General features: G+C 34.4%; 1 pseudogene; it reads right to left on the bottom strand.

Annotated features, from left to right (window-relative positions):
• LOC124897770 overlaps positions 1–18,384 on the bottom strand; it is a 57,730-nt pseudogene extending 39,346 nt beyond the window's left edge.
• Positions 18,385–18,590: the final 206 nt, after the last annotated feature.

Here is an 18,590-nt window from a genome sequence, read left to right as displayed (position 1 = left end):
TTTACGAAGTTATGGATTTTATATGTTTTACTATGATTTTGAAGCATGAATTTATATCCTATATTGATTATCATTAGATTATGATGTTTTTGATATTTTAGAAGTGAAATTATATGAGAATGATGATATTTTATGCCTTATGGCTAAATTTCCAGATTTTGAAGGAAGTTATATATGTTTATGATGTAAAGTTTGAACCTTGATAAATTTTCATGTGATGTTGAGACATGAGTTTTGAACTCTAATTGAGATTATCATTTTTTTTAGAAATCAAGTGTTATAAAAACTGTGTTATAAAAACTTTGTGTTTGAATGAATTGAGATGATAACGAAGCTTTTACCTTTTGGTCGTAGAAAGGGATTGATTTGAACCCGAGATGAGAAAAGAAATCCACTTTTATTGATTATTATAAAAAGGGTAGCATGATGGCTCCCGTTGTGAATTGTTGAATTGTTATTTGTGGAATTTATTTTAAAAAGATCCAAGCTAAGTCCGAGAGTAGTCTTTAGCACCGAGCGGGAGGTATAGCAGGATTGGTACTTCCCTACAACTAAATTCCCCCGTAGGTTGTGAGCCTGAGGCTGATTTATATAGTGATCACTAGTGTTTGGATTGATGATTTAAGGTTCTACTCTGATGGAAAGGATAGGACAGCTCTTCCCAACGTGGTTTAGACATTGGACTCTATGTAGCTCACATGGTTTATGTCAGTTGTAAGAGAGTCCCAATATGTGTGTGTGTGTGTGTGTATTCTCCTATCTAATATGAAAACTCTTATTCTTGTATCTGAGATGAAAACATATTTGTTTGAAAGACTGAGTTTGAGAAAGTCATTGTTTTCGAAAGATTTAATGAACATATATTCCAAAGAGAATTGTTATGATATTTGATTGCTTTGATGATTTGGAACCAAGATGGAAGTGAATTCAGATTTATTATGATGATTCACATGTTTCACCCGATATATCTTACTCTCTTATGATTATGATGATTTTAATTCGAGCTAAGTGAGTCATTTATATCAGCATGCATAATTTTATAAACTGTGATAATATTAAGATATTATTTTATATATGCATTGCACCCCCATATGCTCGGTACGTTTCCATGGTACTGACCCACATATTCGTATGTGGGCTACATTTTCTTGAAATGCAGGTACAAGGTATTGTGTACATCTTTAGATCCAGTCAGTTCGCGGCATCCAGTCAGCAGGTGATGAGTCCTTTTGATTCAAGGGCTTGAGTTAGTTATATTGTTCGAGAAGTGTTGTATTTTCTTTATTCAGTCGTATTGAGTTGGGTTAGTCGGGATTCATGACCCGGCTACCTACAGTCTGTACTAGTAGAGGCTTCATAGACAGTCAGTAGAAGTTGATGTATTCCGTTTCAGTTTTGGTTGTAAAAGCAAAGTTGTAATCTTGTAAATTTAGTTTTGTATCTATCATATTCAAAAAAGAGTTATTTTCCGCAGATTTGTATAGATTTATACTTTTTGTTCAATTGCTTATGAGTTATGCCAGTTGAAGGGTTAGCTTAGGGTCACTTGTAATCCTAAGCACCGTGTGACGTATCGGGACCCAATTTCAGGGCGTTACAAAAATCATGTAAGCGCCATGTTTCAAGCTCATGCATAGTACATTATCATTCTTTGATAGTATTATGAGTTAGTTTGGGGTATATTAAGGCCACAAATAACCCCCAGCTATTATACGAATTAAAATAACCCTTATCGATTGAAATTATCCATAAGAATGTTGCCTTAGTCAACTTCAAATAAGCATATCTTTTTCTCTACACATAAATTTCTAGTTCAGGACCCACCAAGTACTAGGAAATTGAATTAGCTTTTCAAAGATATCAATTTTACCTAATTCCAATACTCAGGTGAGAAGTTATAGCAATTTTAGTGAAATCAGTAGCCCAATACAAGCAGCACCGCATCACGGTGACCCCTAGAATGGTGATAGGCATTGTGTCGCACCAAGGAGAATTTTTGCAATTGTCAATTTTCAGTGAGGCACTGCTATTGCCATCATGTCGCGCCAAAGTTCCACTTCCGGATCATCCGTTTCCCGTAGCGGAATGTGATAGCACCGCATCGCGCCGATGGACAAAATGAGGATTGTCCCTTTTCCAGTGGCCTGATATGATTTCACCATATCGCGCTGGGGGCAAAAATTGATATTTTTCCCAATTTCGCGATTTAATTTCCAGGGACCATTTGGTCTTTTCCCAAGGCCCTAAACTCATCTCAAACACGGAATTAAAACCTAAAACGTCATTATATGCCCCATTAATCACAAAGTAACCTTTAAGAAATTAATTCTCTTTCAAGAATAAACCATAGCCTTAAAAATTCAAGATCAAATTTCAAGAATTCACCATCAATTCTCATGAATTCATCAACCCAGGTATGTTAAGTGTTCAACCATAGGTTCCTTTCACCCGTGGAGTCAAAGTATCCAATTTAAATACAATGTTATGATCTTTTCAAGTTATTATGATTATAATTATGATTTCAACCATGAATCTCCATGAATCTTGATTCCATACCATGCTTACATGAAATTGTTGTTGTTATCAAACCCCACGTGTTTTAATATTTCTATTTTCTGAATTAAATCATGATTAAGTGTTGGTGATGTTGAAATTATGCTATTACTTCAAGTTTTAATACTATTTCCATGTTTAGCCTAAACTATGAATACCAAGTGTTTGATAAAATGCCTACAAGAAATAATATTTGATAAAAGCTTTTATGTTATGTCCTCTAAGCTTAAGTACTATTTTACTATTATTGCTATTGAGTCCTAGGGGTTATGAATACCTAAAAATATAGTTATTTACTTAGTCTCGGTATCTTCAGAATAGTTTCAGAATATGTTATGAGCACTATTAGTTCAGTCAGTCATCTGAATCAGTTAAACTTAGAACAGTTCAGCATTTCGAGTTAGTTCAGTTGGGAGTAGGATTTAGCACCGAGAGAGTGCAGGGATGGAGGCTTTCCCATTAGATAGGCAGAGTCTTTAATAGCATTCCCTCTACTCCAGAACTACGTAGCCAGCATAGGATATGAGGAGTCACCCGTTAGATTAGACATGAATACCTCGCATGGGTCATCCGTCAGTTTAGGCCTAACACCCTTAGTCATTCGGAACAGTACATCAGTATAGTAGATCCACACATCCAGTGTTAGCACCTGTGGCACGATAGTAACACCTTTCTAACTAGGGTTACAGGTTAGACCCCGATTAGCTTAGATTGGGGCATGTCGGTTAGATGAGACCTCCTACAGTCTCAGTTCAGTAATCAGTTTAGTAATTCAGCTTCAATTTCTTGACCATAGCATACAGATATCAATGATTCAGTTATCAGATTTTAGTATTTCAGTATTTATAGATTATACTCAGAACATGTTATATGCTTGGTCATCCATCCTTAGTACTTATAGATTTCATGTATTCTCAGTATTTATAGATTTCACGTATCCTCAGTATCTACAGATTTTATGCACTCTATTCAATACTTTATGTTATATATATATATATATACTCAGACAGTTATTATTCATGTTCATGAAACCATGCGTATCAGCCTACCTCATTTAGCATACCAGTACATTCAAAGTACTAATCGCATACTCTTTTTTTGCGCTATAATGTATCATATCATAGGTTCGGACGCTCAGTTCCCAGATTGCACTTAGGCCCCTAAATTATCATAAGTAGTAGTGGTGATTCCTCATATTTTGAGGTCAGACTATATTTATTTTCAGGATTTTAGTTCAGTAGTTAGATGGAGTTAGTTGGGGCCTGTCCTATCAACTCCCATTCAGTCAGCTTAGAGGCTATATTTCAGACAGTTAGTCAGTTTCTCTGATTTCAGTTGTCATTGTCAAATATTTTATCAGTACTGACAGTTTTGTTTAGTAGATTTATCACGTAAAACCTTATGGCATTCCTCAGTTAAATTTTGCATATGTTATGTCATATCAATTTTAATCAGTGCTCATAGAAAGTACCAGCACATGGGTCATTGTGGTTCCTCAGAATTATAAACACCGTATAGGCACCCAGGGTGTGCTCTTGGGGTGTTACAAGGGTTGAGTTTTCCTATTAAGCTAATTGATGTGATCAAGCCACTTTTAAGGTCGGCGAAAAGGTTTGTCAAGTCATCTAATCTTGATCCACAAATTTTTCTTGAAAAGTGTATAAATGAGGGTTTTGATACAAACACATATAAGTTATTGGCAATAGCTGTGTACAATCTCGATGAATTTTTAAGATAGGGAAGCTTCTACATGAAGCATTTGGAGGACTAAATCCTAGTCTAAATCCTACTCAGAGAATGATGATAGATAAAAGGTATGTTGTAAACAATCGCATAAAGGTTTGGGTTACAAACAACTATCACTGATTTGTATATCTATAAATACGGCATGTATCAATTACATTACCCCTAAGGATGATTTTGTAGCATCTAAAAAAAGGGTTATTGTGTTTGATCGGGTCACTGACCCAAGTCTAAGAACTTTGGTGTTTGATAGGTTGGGCCAATGAAGAAGAAATACAAACACCAATGAAATGATAGAAGTATAGAAGAACATGTTTATGCTAAAGAGCTTAGTTTTCACAAAAGTTGCTCCAGTTTGATTCCTTCTAGAATGAGCCGAGAAATGAAAGTCTTAGTTTCATGTAGAGATGGACTCAAAGCATGAACTCATACTATAGTTCATACTAAAGAGCGTGAAAAAGATATAGAAAGTGTAGGATCATCATATCACATCACAATGTGCGACAAGAAAGGTATTCTCCCGCATGTGAAGATCAAAGATGAATTCGTTAGTATCAATAAATTTCATCACATATCTTTCAATGATGGTAATCCTCAAGAAGTTGAACACGCTAAAGATGTACCATTTGCTCTTGAGAAAGGGGTGAAGAACATTGTTGATGCATTGAACAAAGTAAATCTTGCAACTCATGAAAATCGAAGGCCTGCGTATGTAAGCACCTTACTGGATGACGATAAAGAAAACAAGTATGTTGAGTTACTTATGGATTATATAGATGTATTTTCTTAGAGCTACAAAGAAATGTCATGATTAGATCCTAAAATTACAGCTCATCGCCTTGCTGTAAAAAGATATACTTGCCTTGTTAAGCAGGATCAACGTCGCTTTAGACTTGAATTAGTCCCTTTGATTGAAACTGAAGTTAACAAGCTCATTGAAGTCGATTTCGCCCGTAAAGTCAAGTATACCACGTGGATTTCAATCATAGTACCTATAAAAAAAGAAGAATGGTCAAATTTGAGTTTGTGTTAACTTTAGGGATCTTAATAATGCATGTCATAAAGATGAATTTCCTTTTTCGATACACGAGATTATGATTGATGCCACAACTGGATATGCCCAAGCTTATGACTGATGCCACAACTGGATATGAGGCAATGTCTTTCATGGATGGTTCATCCGGTATAATCAGATTTGCATAGCACCAAAAGAGGAAGAACTCATGGCCTTTCACACTTCTAAGGGAATATATTTCTACAAGGTGATGCCTTTTGGTTTAAAGAATGTTGGTGCTAATTACCAACGAGCTATGCAAAATATTTTTGATGATATGCTTCATAAGAATGTTAAGTGCTATGTTTATGACTTAGTGGTGAAATCAAGAAAGAGATATAGCCACCTACATGATCTGAGAATGGTATTTGAATGACTTCAAAGATACCAACTCAAAATAAACCCTTTGAAGAGTGCGCTTTAAGTTGCTTCTGGAAAGTTTCTTGTCTTTATTATTCGTCATCACAGGATTAAAATTGGTCAAGATAAGGTAGATTCTATTTTGAATATGCCTGAGCCTAAAGATATTCACGAGCTAAAAAGTTTGCAAGAAATGTTGGCATATCTTAGGAGGTTCATTTCAAGCCTAGCTAAGAGGTGTCAACTATTCAGTCATCTTATGAAGAAAGATGTCTCCTATGAATAGGACCAGGCCTTCACTAATGCTTTTGAGAGTATAAAGTCTAATCTAATGAAGTCTTTAGTGCTTGTAGCTCTCATACCTTTAAAGCCATTGATATTGTATATTACGACACTAGAAATATCAGTAGGATCACTTCTAGCACAAGAAAACCATGAAGTGAAATTAAATGCCCTTTATTACTTGAGTAGGATGTGAAACCAAATGAGATAAAGTATTTTCCTATAGAGAAGTTGTGTTTGGCGCTTGTATTCTTAATTCAAAAAATGAAGCATTACTTTCAAGCTTATGTTGTACGACTCATCTTAAAAGCAAATTCTATTAAGTTTGTCATCTCCAAGCCTATCTTAAGAGATGGACTAGCAAGGTGGTATGTACAATTCCAATAATTTGAAATTGTATATATCTCTCAAAAGGTAGTGAAAGGACAAATGCTGGAAAATTTCCTGGCCGATCATCCGATTCCACATAATTGAAATTTATCTGATGAACTACCAGATGAAGATGTTATATCTGTAGAAATCCAATCTCCATGGAAGATGTACTTTGATGGTGTTGCACATCGTGAGGGAGCTGGTGCCGGAGTAGTATTTATCACTCCCAATGGGGAATTTTTCCATATCTTTCACTTTAACACATTATTGCTCTAATAATGTCACTGAATATCAAGCGCTCATACTTGGTCTAGAAATGGTTGCCGATATGAAACAATTACTATTGCAAGTCTTTGGAGATTTCAAGTTAGTGATCAACCAAGTTTTGGGTAGTTATGAGGTCAAAAAGCCTAAGTTGCTTCCTTACCACAATTATGCTTAGAAGTTGATAAGTTGGTTTGGAGAGGTGACCATTCACTATGTCCTTAGGACGAAAAACAAAAGGGTTGATACAATGGCAACCTTAGCTTATGCATTGGTATCTCCTAATCAAATACAAGTCACCATCTACCAAAGATGGGTAGTACCACCAAATAAAAATGTTGAGAAAGTTGAACACGTTATCACTGCTTCTGAGGCTGATATTGAAAACTGGAGGAACCAATAACTGATTACTTGTGTTATGGAATTTTACCATAAATCCCTCAAAAGAGGATAGAAATCTGACGATGATCCCCTCTCTTTCTTTACTATAAGGGTACACTCTATAAATGATCATTTGATGGAATACTCTTACGTTGTTTGAGCACAGAAAAGTCTGTTCAAGCTATGAAAGAAACTCATTCTAGAGTGTATGGGACTCATCAGTCTAGGACAAAGCTTTATTTTCATATAAAAATAATGGGTTATTATTGGTAGATTATGGTGAAGGATTTCTTAGATTACGCTCAAAGGAGTAAAGCTTGTCAATTTCATGCAAATTTCATACATCAACCCCTAGAACTTTACACTCGGCTGTTGCTTCATCGCCATTTGAGGCATCAAGATTGGATGTTGTTGGACCATTACTGAAGTCTTCTAGTGGTCATTTTTACATCCTAACTGCAACTGATTGTTTTTCAAAATAGGCTAAAGTTATTTCACTAAAAGAAATAAAGAAAGAGAATGTGGCAAACTTTATTCAAGTCAATATTATCTATAGCTTTGGCATTCCTAGATATATACTAATGGATAATCGTAAGACATTTGATAATAAGTTGATAACCAAGATATGTGATCTTTTTAGCTTCAAGCAACGCAACTCCTCTATGTATTATGTTTTTGCCAATAGCCTTGTTGAAGCATTCAACAAGATACTCTGTAACTTGTTGAAGAAGGTTGTTTCAAAATCTAAGAGGGATTGGCATGATATAATGGAAGAATCTCTTTGGGTATATATAACAACGTATCACACACCAATATAGGCAAATCCTTATTCACTTATTTGTGGAGTTGAAGCAGTTTTGCCACTTAAGCATCAAATCCCATCACTGCAACTTACTATTCAAGAAGGACTCACTGATGAAGAAAATGCTCTATTACGCCTTGAAAAATTAAAAGCTTTGGATGAAAAGAGGCTAGATACTCAATAAATCCTGGCATGTTATCAAGCCCGCCTATCTCGGTCTTTTAATAAGATGGTCAGCTTTAGATGCTTTCAAGTGGGAGACCAAGTTCTTGTTGTAAGAGGGCCCATCATCACTTCTCATGATTTGGAAGCATGTTCTCAGCTAAGTGGGATGGTCTATACATCATATAAGAAGTGTACTCAAGTGGTGTTTATAAGCTTGTTGACTCGGAAGGTTTGCATATTGTCCCCATCAATGAAAAGTTCATACAGAGATACTATCCTTGAAGAGAAGAAGAATGCTCCTTAAGGTACGAGCTTAAAATGCATGTAACTTCTGGACTTCAAGAGTATAGACTATGTACGGCCCAAAAAAAAAGTCCACTGAGTTGAAAATCTCGAAAGAGCCAGCCTAGGCAAAAGTTAGGACACAAAAAAAGCAAATTTATTACTCCTTCAGAACTACGTTATGACTTGATCCTCTTCACTGAGGTACGTAGGCGCTTAGAGTTTCATTCTAATTTTAGTCTCATTAGTAAAAAAAATAATTTAATATTTCGAGCATTCACATTCCGAGTTATGAGTTTTCTATCACAAGGTGCGCAAACCTGAAAAGTAGAGAAAAACAGAACCTCAACTAACTTTAAAATATTATTTAGAATGATCCAAATGCTCTAAAATTTTGAATTTTGGATAAGTTTTAGATTTGGAATTTTAGTTTATGGGGGATTAAGAGAATTTTGATTTTGGTACTTCTACATGAAGATATAATTTTTTTTGTGTAGTTGCGCAAACCTGAAAATGTCTGTCTGACGACACTTAAACTTGACTTCAAAATATTAATTAAAATGTCCGAAATGCTCTACAATTCTGAATTTTGGGTATGTTTTAAATCGAGAAGTTTGGTTTTTGAAAAAAATGTAGTAGCTCATAATTTTTGGTATTCTTTCCTCCAAATACGAATTTTCTACCGTAAAGGCACAAACTGTTAGCAATGAAACTTAGCTGAAGTTGAGACCTAATATAATATCATCAATTCTTTATAAGTAAACAATTTAGAGAGCTAAAAATCAAAAGAAGTATTGAAAAGAATACACAATGTAAAGCCAAGTGGAAGGGGTTTATTAATGTTACTGAATTCAACTGATGAGACAAAAAAGAAGGAAACAAAGAAAAAAGGTTTGAAAATAAAGAAATACATCTCCTAAAGCTAATCTAAATACAACTTATATCTAACTAAATCCTAGAGAGAAGCCTCTAACCCTTGTTTCCTCTTTTCGACATCATTTGAGGCATTTTCAATTGCCGAGGAAATGTTAGCACACTTAGAGAATTCTTCTTCAGCAACAGAGACTTTGGATTCAATTTTCTTAGATTTTTCCTTGGAAGTATCTCGGAAAGCTTTCAACTTCTTTACCTTTTTTCTTACCTTCTCAAGAGATTGGCAAGCAGCAGATAGTTCTCCATATTTCTCATCATTTTCCTTCTTCATAGGTTTAAGATGCTCCTTGGCTTTTAATATGACTCTGACTTTTCAATTTTCATGGCCTTATCAATAACAATCGATTGTTCTTGTTCATACGAAATGGTGAGCTCGAATAAAAACTCTAATAAATTCTGTAAAGGAGAAATGTCTACACCCATTTCGCTCATATCTTTAAGTACTACTTGGATCTTATCTGCTAGAGAAGAAGCACAGTCTACAGTTCATAGTCTACAATAAGGCATTCTAACTTGGTGAAGATGCTAGCCTAAACTTTCATAACGAATTCTTTTCTAAGCTCGAAAACAACCTTTCTTAATCAAAAACGGATATGGTCATTGCCGGTTGTTTGTGGAAATCTGATTTTTCACTTGCTATAACTTTCACATCGGGGGTCATTCTTGCTCTAAGTTTAAGGTGAAACATGCTTTTATGGAGTCTGGTTCAGTAACAGATTCACCACTAGCTTGTGGTCTACCATTATAGGAAGCATCCTATATGTTGACATTTTTTGGTTGCACAAAAAAAAAATAATTAGTGAAATAATTGGATAACCATAGAATAAGTGAGAAAACATGAATCATTACCTCTTAGATAGCTGCCAGTATCCTTGAAGAACTAATAATATCACCTGAAATCTCTACCACGTGTAAATTAGCATTTGACGGTTCTCTTGAGGATGGTCTCACTTTCTTTCAACAATGATCTCCATGAATGTTAGCGCTCTCTTCTTCGAATGACCGCTTGTTAGGAGCTTGATGGGGAAGGATTGACACATATTCTTCTTGATTTTCTTTATGTGAAGGTTCCTTAGTCTTCTCTACAACTCCTTTAGACTTTAAAGTGAGAGGCATGTTCACAATTAATGCTCTTACCTACATTCTTGAGGGGTGACAGTACTAGGACCCACAACATTCACTAGAGATTGTATGTGATTTTCTAGAACACTCCCATGCACCTTTTCCCGGAAAGACATATAATCTGAAGATAAGAATTCCTTCAGTTTGGAATTACTAGGGGACATGTCGCCTTGGCCATGGATTTAGCCAACATAAATATACATACAATTCCCAATCCCTCTCCTAACGAATCTTTTCAAATATCTTGATCTAGTAAGCCAGGGGAATCTTGGAAAAAACCAAATTGATAGCTAAATCTATGGGGACTATTGTCACGACCTGAACTGAGTCCCTGAACGCGATATGCATCCCAAACCATAAATAACCGAGAGCCCTTCTATTTGGCACTCATATGCAATGTTCACATATTATAAAGAATGCACAAAACAAATGGAAACATAGTCATTTTACTACTTCAACTGAGCAATGCGAACATAAGTTTAATAAAACTCAAACCATCTAATACAAGTCTGTGAATTCTCTACTACAACTGGAAACAACAATCTGTCTTAAACTGGGACAAGGCCTCCGGTCGGACCATGAACTAAAGCCAAATGAGATCAACATAAGTAAACAAGACGCCTTCCGAAGTAAGCGAGGCTCGCCAACTCTGAATGTCTGACAACAATCTATTGTTTAGTAGGACCGCTAGACTAGGCCTTAGAACCTAAAATATAGGGGGTCAATATAAATGTACTGGCATGTAGAACAATTCAAAAACAAAATACATTTTATACAACATAGGTGAGAGCATTTTGTAAAAATATATCATCGTAAAATATTTTAAAATTTCATGGGCATAATCAATAAGTTTCAAAATACTTCTGTAAATCACAACTCAACTCTTTGTCTTACTTTTGAGCAAGGTGATACACCCTACAATTGTACAATCCCACGGGCTATATAAAATCCGTCCTTGACTTGGCGGCCAAGCCCCCAACCTAAGTTTGTCGCAAGGGTTGGAGTTTCTGATTTGATACGCCACAGGGAACTAGGCCAGCGTATGATTCCTCTTTCGAACATAATAAACCCGTATCAGCAATATACGATTTCCAGCGATGAGCCCTTACACTTAAAAGCCTTCTTTGGATAACCACCTAACTCTCTTTAATCCCATTTTTAGTTTTTTTCAAACATGCATCTTTCTAAACTTTGATTCTGAAAATCTAAATAAAAATATGTATTTTGTTCTGTTTTGAGTCTGTCATGGCATTATCTATTTTTGTATCATCATAATAGGACTTTCAAGTCATATGTCTAAGCAATATATCGTTCTGCTTTAGATTTTTCAATCAACTCAATCAATTGACCAGCCAAAACATTTAAACAATGCAAGAGAGTTCTTATTTCAAAACATGTGTAAACCTTTGCAAAGCTTCTCTCTTTTTAATACTGTAACACATGATGGTCAATTTTCTTTATAACAATTCATGCACTTCTTTCAATTATAATATTTAATATTTAAACAAGTAAACACCCTCTCTTCAATTCACAATCAATATCAAGTCCATGACAATAGTAAAAAATTTATCTCATACTTCAAAACAAGCAATTTAACAACCCATAAAATGTGAAATCAAGAGGTATCATAACAAGAGGGGGGTTTCGTCATTCATGCTCTCGATCTAATCTTTGAAAAACTAAAAATGCATATGTATACATGATTATAGTTCAATTCTATAAGAAGGAGTTCAAGACAAACGTTTACTTTCATCAAACAAGTCTATAAAACATACTATTCAAAACCATATCGAAAACCCTCTTTGTAAACATAATTGTATATCTTTAAAATTGATAAAAAAAAAAAAAACATAAAACTTATGCCCAATGATTTTAGGATAGGCCCACGTACCTTAGTTGACGAAGAAATTGCAAAAAAAATTGATTTTTTAAGCTTGAGTGTGCAACCCTAAGTTCTTTATCTCTTCTGGTGATTTAGAAAGATGAACTAGGGATTTGAGAGAGTTAAAGTGTATTTAAGGACTGATTTCATGTAATTATGTTTAGGTATGGTTATTGGATGCAAAAATACTTTGTTGTCCTTGAAATAACTCAAAAACGGAGTTCCTACACCGTAAAAATATAGGGTAGGCAGCACCTAACCCATGACAAACCTTAAGGTTTGTGGTGCCTAACCCATGGAAAACCTTAAGGTTTGCGGCACCTAAACTATGGCAAACCTTTAGGTTGGTGACGCCTAAGCTATGGTCAAACCTTTCCAGTAAAGGTAGGTGACGGTAAGGCGATGCCTAGCCATTGCCTAAGCTCTATTTTGTGACGCCTGCTTAGTTTTAAGGTCCTTAACCGCTCCCAACACCTCCCACAACGCCAATATATGATCTACCATCACCACAGGGGTCCTAAAGATCATTTTATAAGCATCAAAAGAATCTTACAACTACGAGGGGTCATAATTGTACAGCTTGCATGGTGCCTCAGTCAAATACTCATAACTTCTTACTCCAGACTCGGATTGACAAACGGTCGGAGGCATTGGAAACAAGACTCAAAGGGATTTAACTTGATATATATTAGTACATATGAATATTTATATACTAGAAGAAACAATCACTGGAAGTTGACCCATGCAAACTCGTCAACTAATAATCAATCGATAGGAAAGTGCTTAACTTAAATTTTGAGCTAGGAGATTCTTACGGTGTATATTCATCTCCAAGAATGTTCCCACACCAAATAAAGGTAATTCACACTTATATCTAAGTAGAAACTATTGGTTTAAGGTCTATAAACATAGAAAAAAATACGGTTCAACTTTGGCCCAAAAAAGTGGGGTGTTACAACTATAAGCATCGATAATAAAGGCATTCCCTTCCCTTAAAGCGAGATAGTTCAAGAGAATTCTCATGAAGAAATTCTCTAGAATTCCTTGGCATTTCCATCATTATGGCAGTGATAGGCTTGAGGCCTCTCGAGCAATGTGCCATGCCAAGCAATATTTCCTCCTCCATACATATGTTTCTTGCTTCTTCCTTACCATAGTACCTAGAAGCACCTTCACCAGAATATCCAGCCATGAAAGGATCGGTTGATTCATCTATCAATGGAAAATAAGTATTGAAGTAGTGGGTCAACTAACCATATATGTAATTAACTGGGAAGCATGGCTAAATAAGATCAAATCATTGGCATTTTAATATTGTGTTTAGTGCCCTATAATGCTATCTAAGACCAAAACCTCAAGACTAACTCTTCGTCTACTTGATAAGTGACAAGCAACTCTAAAGACTCTTGGACGGATAACATCTTCTTCCTTCGTGGAAAACACAAATATACACAGTCAACAAGACAAAAAGGCAGCCAAGTGTGTATCATCATTCTTGTAACTCTTGACTCCTAGCTTATGAAATAAGCCTTCCTCTTCAGATGGCCAATTAACAACCTTTTCAAATTTTCCAGTCTGGTTATGTGATGATTTCATATGGATGGATTTTTCCTCTCTTCTTGGTGGAGTTGGTTCATATTTAGAAGATTTCTTACACCAAAACTTTGTCTATTTGCTCTTGGTAATGCTCGGATTATCACTAATCCCTTCACGTAGTTGATGGAAGGCATCGAGCAGATACTCACAAGTTTTGGGAAGGAACCTTTTATCCTTATCATAAGTTCTTGTAAGTTTTGTAACATCCAGCACGACTTTCTTATAAAGACTTTCGGTTATCAAAATATCTTCAATTGTCTGTAAATCCCAAAGAGATAGGGATATTTCTCCAATCGAGGTAAGCAACGTATTCTTAACAGGACACCAAGCTTCACAGAAGGCTTGTAAGATATTTGTATTATGGTCATAAGTAAAAAGTGAACCATATACGACATAGTAAATATTTGCATTCTTTAAAGTTTGGCATCTCCTACTAAGAACATCTTTAGACCATTCTCAATAGTTAGGAATGTAGTAAAACTCACCACTAAGCTGAAAAGTTTCACCCTATCCATTCTCTCCATTTATGATTCGTTGTCCTAAGTATGGCAAAGTACTAGTAATATTTTTGTATGGTGATTGGAAGAGCAAAGTATCTATGTCTTAGGTAGACGACTATGGAATTCAAGATTCTACTGGTCCAAACCAGGTATATTTTCCAAAGGTGGCCACAGAGCAATATATTGTCCAGCCAATGGCGTACCACTGAGTAGCTTTGTCTTCACCTCGCTATCTTTGTGATCTGATATTATAAGATATTGCGGTCCAAAGGAAGAAGATGTTGAATCTCTAAAGTAAACCATGATTCAAACTACAAAAGAAGAAGAGTATTATTTCATTAACAATTACTCAATAGTTCAATAGTTATGAATTATGAAATCTAAGTTCAAATGTGATCAACTTCAGTTAAGTATTGATCATATAAAGTTATCGACTTGAATAGTGTGATGCCTTCATCTCAGATAGTGTAAAGTGGTTGCCTCAAATAATGTAAGGTCTTTGGCTTAAACAATATAAAATTCTTAGTCGTGGATCATGTAAAGTCTATGTCTTAGACGGCGTAAAGTCTTTTGCTCGGACAAGGCAAAATTTTGGCTCAGACTTTGTAAAGTCTTTGCCTCGGGAAACATAAAGTCTTTGGCTCAGAAGGTGTAAAATTCTTAATCGCAGACCATGTAAAGTCTTTGCTTTAGACGATGCACAGTCTTTGACTCAAACAAGGCAACACTTATAATGCCTTATACTCAAATATTCAGTGTTTTTGAGGCCTCAAATTTACGACATTAAAGTGAGGACATTAAACACAACTCTTCACAACATAAAATCAGTGTTTCATGTCATGGTAAAGCCCTTCATTTTATGGTGCCCACAATATAAATATTATTTTTGTTGGCCTAACAAAAATGAGAAAAAAAGCATATACCTGAGTATGAGTTTATCTTGATCATCAAAGGTTGATCGAGTTACTTTCTCGACTTAACATGCTTTCTGAAAAGACACACACTATCAGAATAAGCACAAGAAATGGCTATCTTATGGTTTCTAATACACAAGAAAAAGAGACAAAATGTTAACAGAGGCAACAAATTCACATGATTTTTTTTATTGTTGACTACATATTCCAATGTTCCTTGTTATGCAATATAGTACTTTGGAATGTCACTGACACAATGATCAATTAAAGTGCCATTAAAAAAAATTGTAACTCGCATGACATGTTCGACTTAATTTAGTCAATACAACTGGCATGACAAAGTCATGCTTTTTTTTTAACAATGTCAATTGAAGAAAGCTCTCAAAAAAACACTACGATTTCAAGTGGAACCAATACACGGATAACAAAAATAAGAGACTCGTACTGGCCTGTTTTACTTTTTATAAATTTCTCCCATATATCAGCATGCTGGTGTTTTCTTTTTAAATTTCAATTGATGCTATAACATTTTTAGCCTGAAAAAGTTTTATGTTTCACTTCTTTTTTTCTCTTTTGAATAGTCAACAAAAGTGGCTAGGCCATTTTCTTTTCTTTTATCATTCTACTGAAAAGTTAGTTTGAAATGAAAAAAAGAGATGATGAAAGCAGATTATGTGAAGCGTGCACATACAAAAAAAAGGGTCACAAAAGTTTATTAAAAAAATAAATAAAAAAAAGAAAAGAAAATTGTTGTCGATTATCAAAAGACAAAAAAATAGGTGGTGGCTTACTGGCTTGCCCTGCAAAGTGGGGGTAAACAACATTCAATTTTCTTTAAGAGAATAAGAAAACAACAACAACAAAAAAGGAAAATTTATACATGCAAGGGGCATTCAAGTAACGTACATATGATTGGTTGATTATCAAAAATTTTCATGCAGTTGTTAAATAGTCTCAAAGGGATTAGCGGCTATTTATAGAAAAAATAAAAAAAAGAGTTACAGTAACTAATAGTATCCTAGTCCAACGCAAATTCAATATTGATAAAATCAAATATTCTTGAGATAAGGATAAAAATATTTTCTTTCCTATCAAAAGTCTTATAAAATTTATCAAGAACTTTAAAGATAATGATCCAAAAATATGGACCCCACTTTAGAAGCAACAAATCAACATTTCACTACTAGTACAATTTTAGTCCCACGAAAATATTAACATGAGCATTTACTTTCTCCATTCGTTTCATTTTATGTGACATATTTTGATCGGACATGGAGTTCAGAAAATAAGAAAAGATTTAGTGATATTTACTAAATTGTTCTTTATAAAGAAAATGTACTACTACTTTTTTTAATTAACAGGAGCCGAGTTAGAAGTTTGTTGAAGTCAAAGAAACAAATATTTACTACGTACAAGACAACCGAAGAAAATATTGTTGTCTTAATTATACTTCATGTCTAGTCCGTCGATTTTTAGAAAAATTTTAATTTGACATGTCTTGAAGTAGGAGACATTTATGAGTATTGAAATTTTATTAAATTTAAATTCATATATTTATTTGGACTATATTAAATTCAAAAAAATAGTCCAAATAATATGACTAATCACCTAGTCATATTATTTTATGATTGGATTAATCATCTAGTCTCAAATACATTGGGCTAATTTAATTGAAATGATGAACCCATATTTATTAACCCAAGGCCCAAATAGGTGCTAGCCCGACTTAAAAATCTAGCTCATGTCTCTTGTCATATGAAGTGGCAATTCATGTTAAATAAAATGAGCCACTAAAAGCATGATATGTGTCAATATTATGTGACAATCTAAGTTAAATGAAATGAGCTACTAAAAGCATGACATGTGTCGATATTATGTGGCAATTCAAGTTGAATGAAATGAGTCACTAAAATCACGTCACATGTGTAGATGACATGTTCTAGCCAATCAAATTAGATAGTTTCACCAAAAAAATGTGAATGATCAATTTCATACCAACTAATCAAATCACACAATTGTCTTCCCCCTCCAACTATAAATAGGGGTCCTCATAACTCACAAAGAGAAGATTTTTGAGAAGCAAGAAGACAGCTCGTGGATCAAAAATTGTAATTTCTCTGCAAGTTATAAGTTTTACGCAATCAAACTCAAGATCAAGAACGATAGAAATTTTGTTCAAGATCAAGTTACTTGTTCACATTCATCCTTCGTGGCAATCATCCAAGTGTTTGTCACGAATTCATATCCAAATTCAAGTCCGAAGACAAAGATTCAAGATCAAGCTACTCAAGCCCTTGAATCCAAATCAAGTTCAAATTACTTGGAAGAATCAGAGGATTTTCATAGAGATTGTAACACTTACTACATTTGAAATCAAATATTATATTTTGTTACTTCAATTTTCCTGTCTCGATTATTATTTTTCTTGACTCAGAGAATTTGTCGTCTACAAAGGCAGAGTAAGACAATGGTACTATTCCCTCTGTCCCAATATACGTAACGTTTTTCACTTTTCAAATGTCAATTTGATTAATCTTTTGAATTAAGTTAGATTAGATCAATTCTATATGAATCAAGATTTAGATATTCATACTAAAAACTATACAAAAGGTACTATAAATTGTAGTGCTTCTTATTTCAATATGACGAAAATGTATTTTAAAATGTAAAATCAAAATTTAAATAGTTTAATTTGAATCTTGAGAAGTGAAAAAATGTCACCGAAATTGTAACAGAGGATTACTATTATATAGACAGATGACATACGAGTGTGTAAGTAGGTCTCATGTCATCCCCAGCAATTTACACGCTAAGCTTAGCAGCAACGGCAGGAGGCCAGAGTCATGCCCATTAAACACTTGATTTTTTCCATTCTAATAGTATATCATCACATTCATTTTCACGTACACTTGGGTTGAAACTGTCTACTACTTCTCCTATCACTCTGGCAACAAGTGGCTCAACATCGATCCCTACTAGACATATTTGTCCTTCTCTTTTGGTGACTAACTAATTATTGTGTGTATTTTATTTTAAGCTATATATGCAATAGAGAGATATATATGAGATGGTTTGAAGAATGCTACTTGCAGGGAGGACATAATACACGACATCTGAGTCGGGATGAGGGTAACTTTTCAGACACTGTGCTGATTTGAACCGAATACTACTTTATTCATTCCGATTTGTGTGACATTCTTTTCTTTTCATAAAGACCTGTTTGGATAATTTTTTTTATTTTATCAAATACTAGAAAACTGCCAAAAAAGCTATTTTGGATTAAAAATATTTAAAAGAAGTTAATTCAAGCAAGCCCTAAAGTCAGTTTAAAAGTGAATGACACTTTTTTTATTTATTTAGTAATATTTTAACATTAAATTTTCTT

This window comes from Capsicum annuum, chromosome 1 (genome assembly GCF_002878395.1).
Source record: "Capsicum annuum cultivar UCD-10X-F1 chromosome 1, UCD10Xv1.1, whole genome shotgun sequence".
Classification (NCBI taxonomy): Eukaryota; Viridiplantae; Streptophyta; class Magnoliopsida; order Solanales; family Solanaceae; genus Capsicum; species Capsicum annuum.
The sequence above is the reverse complement of the archived record's forward strand: the minus strand, read 5'-3'. Positions and strand labels throughout refer to the sequence as shown.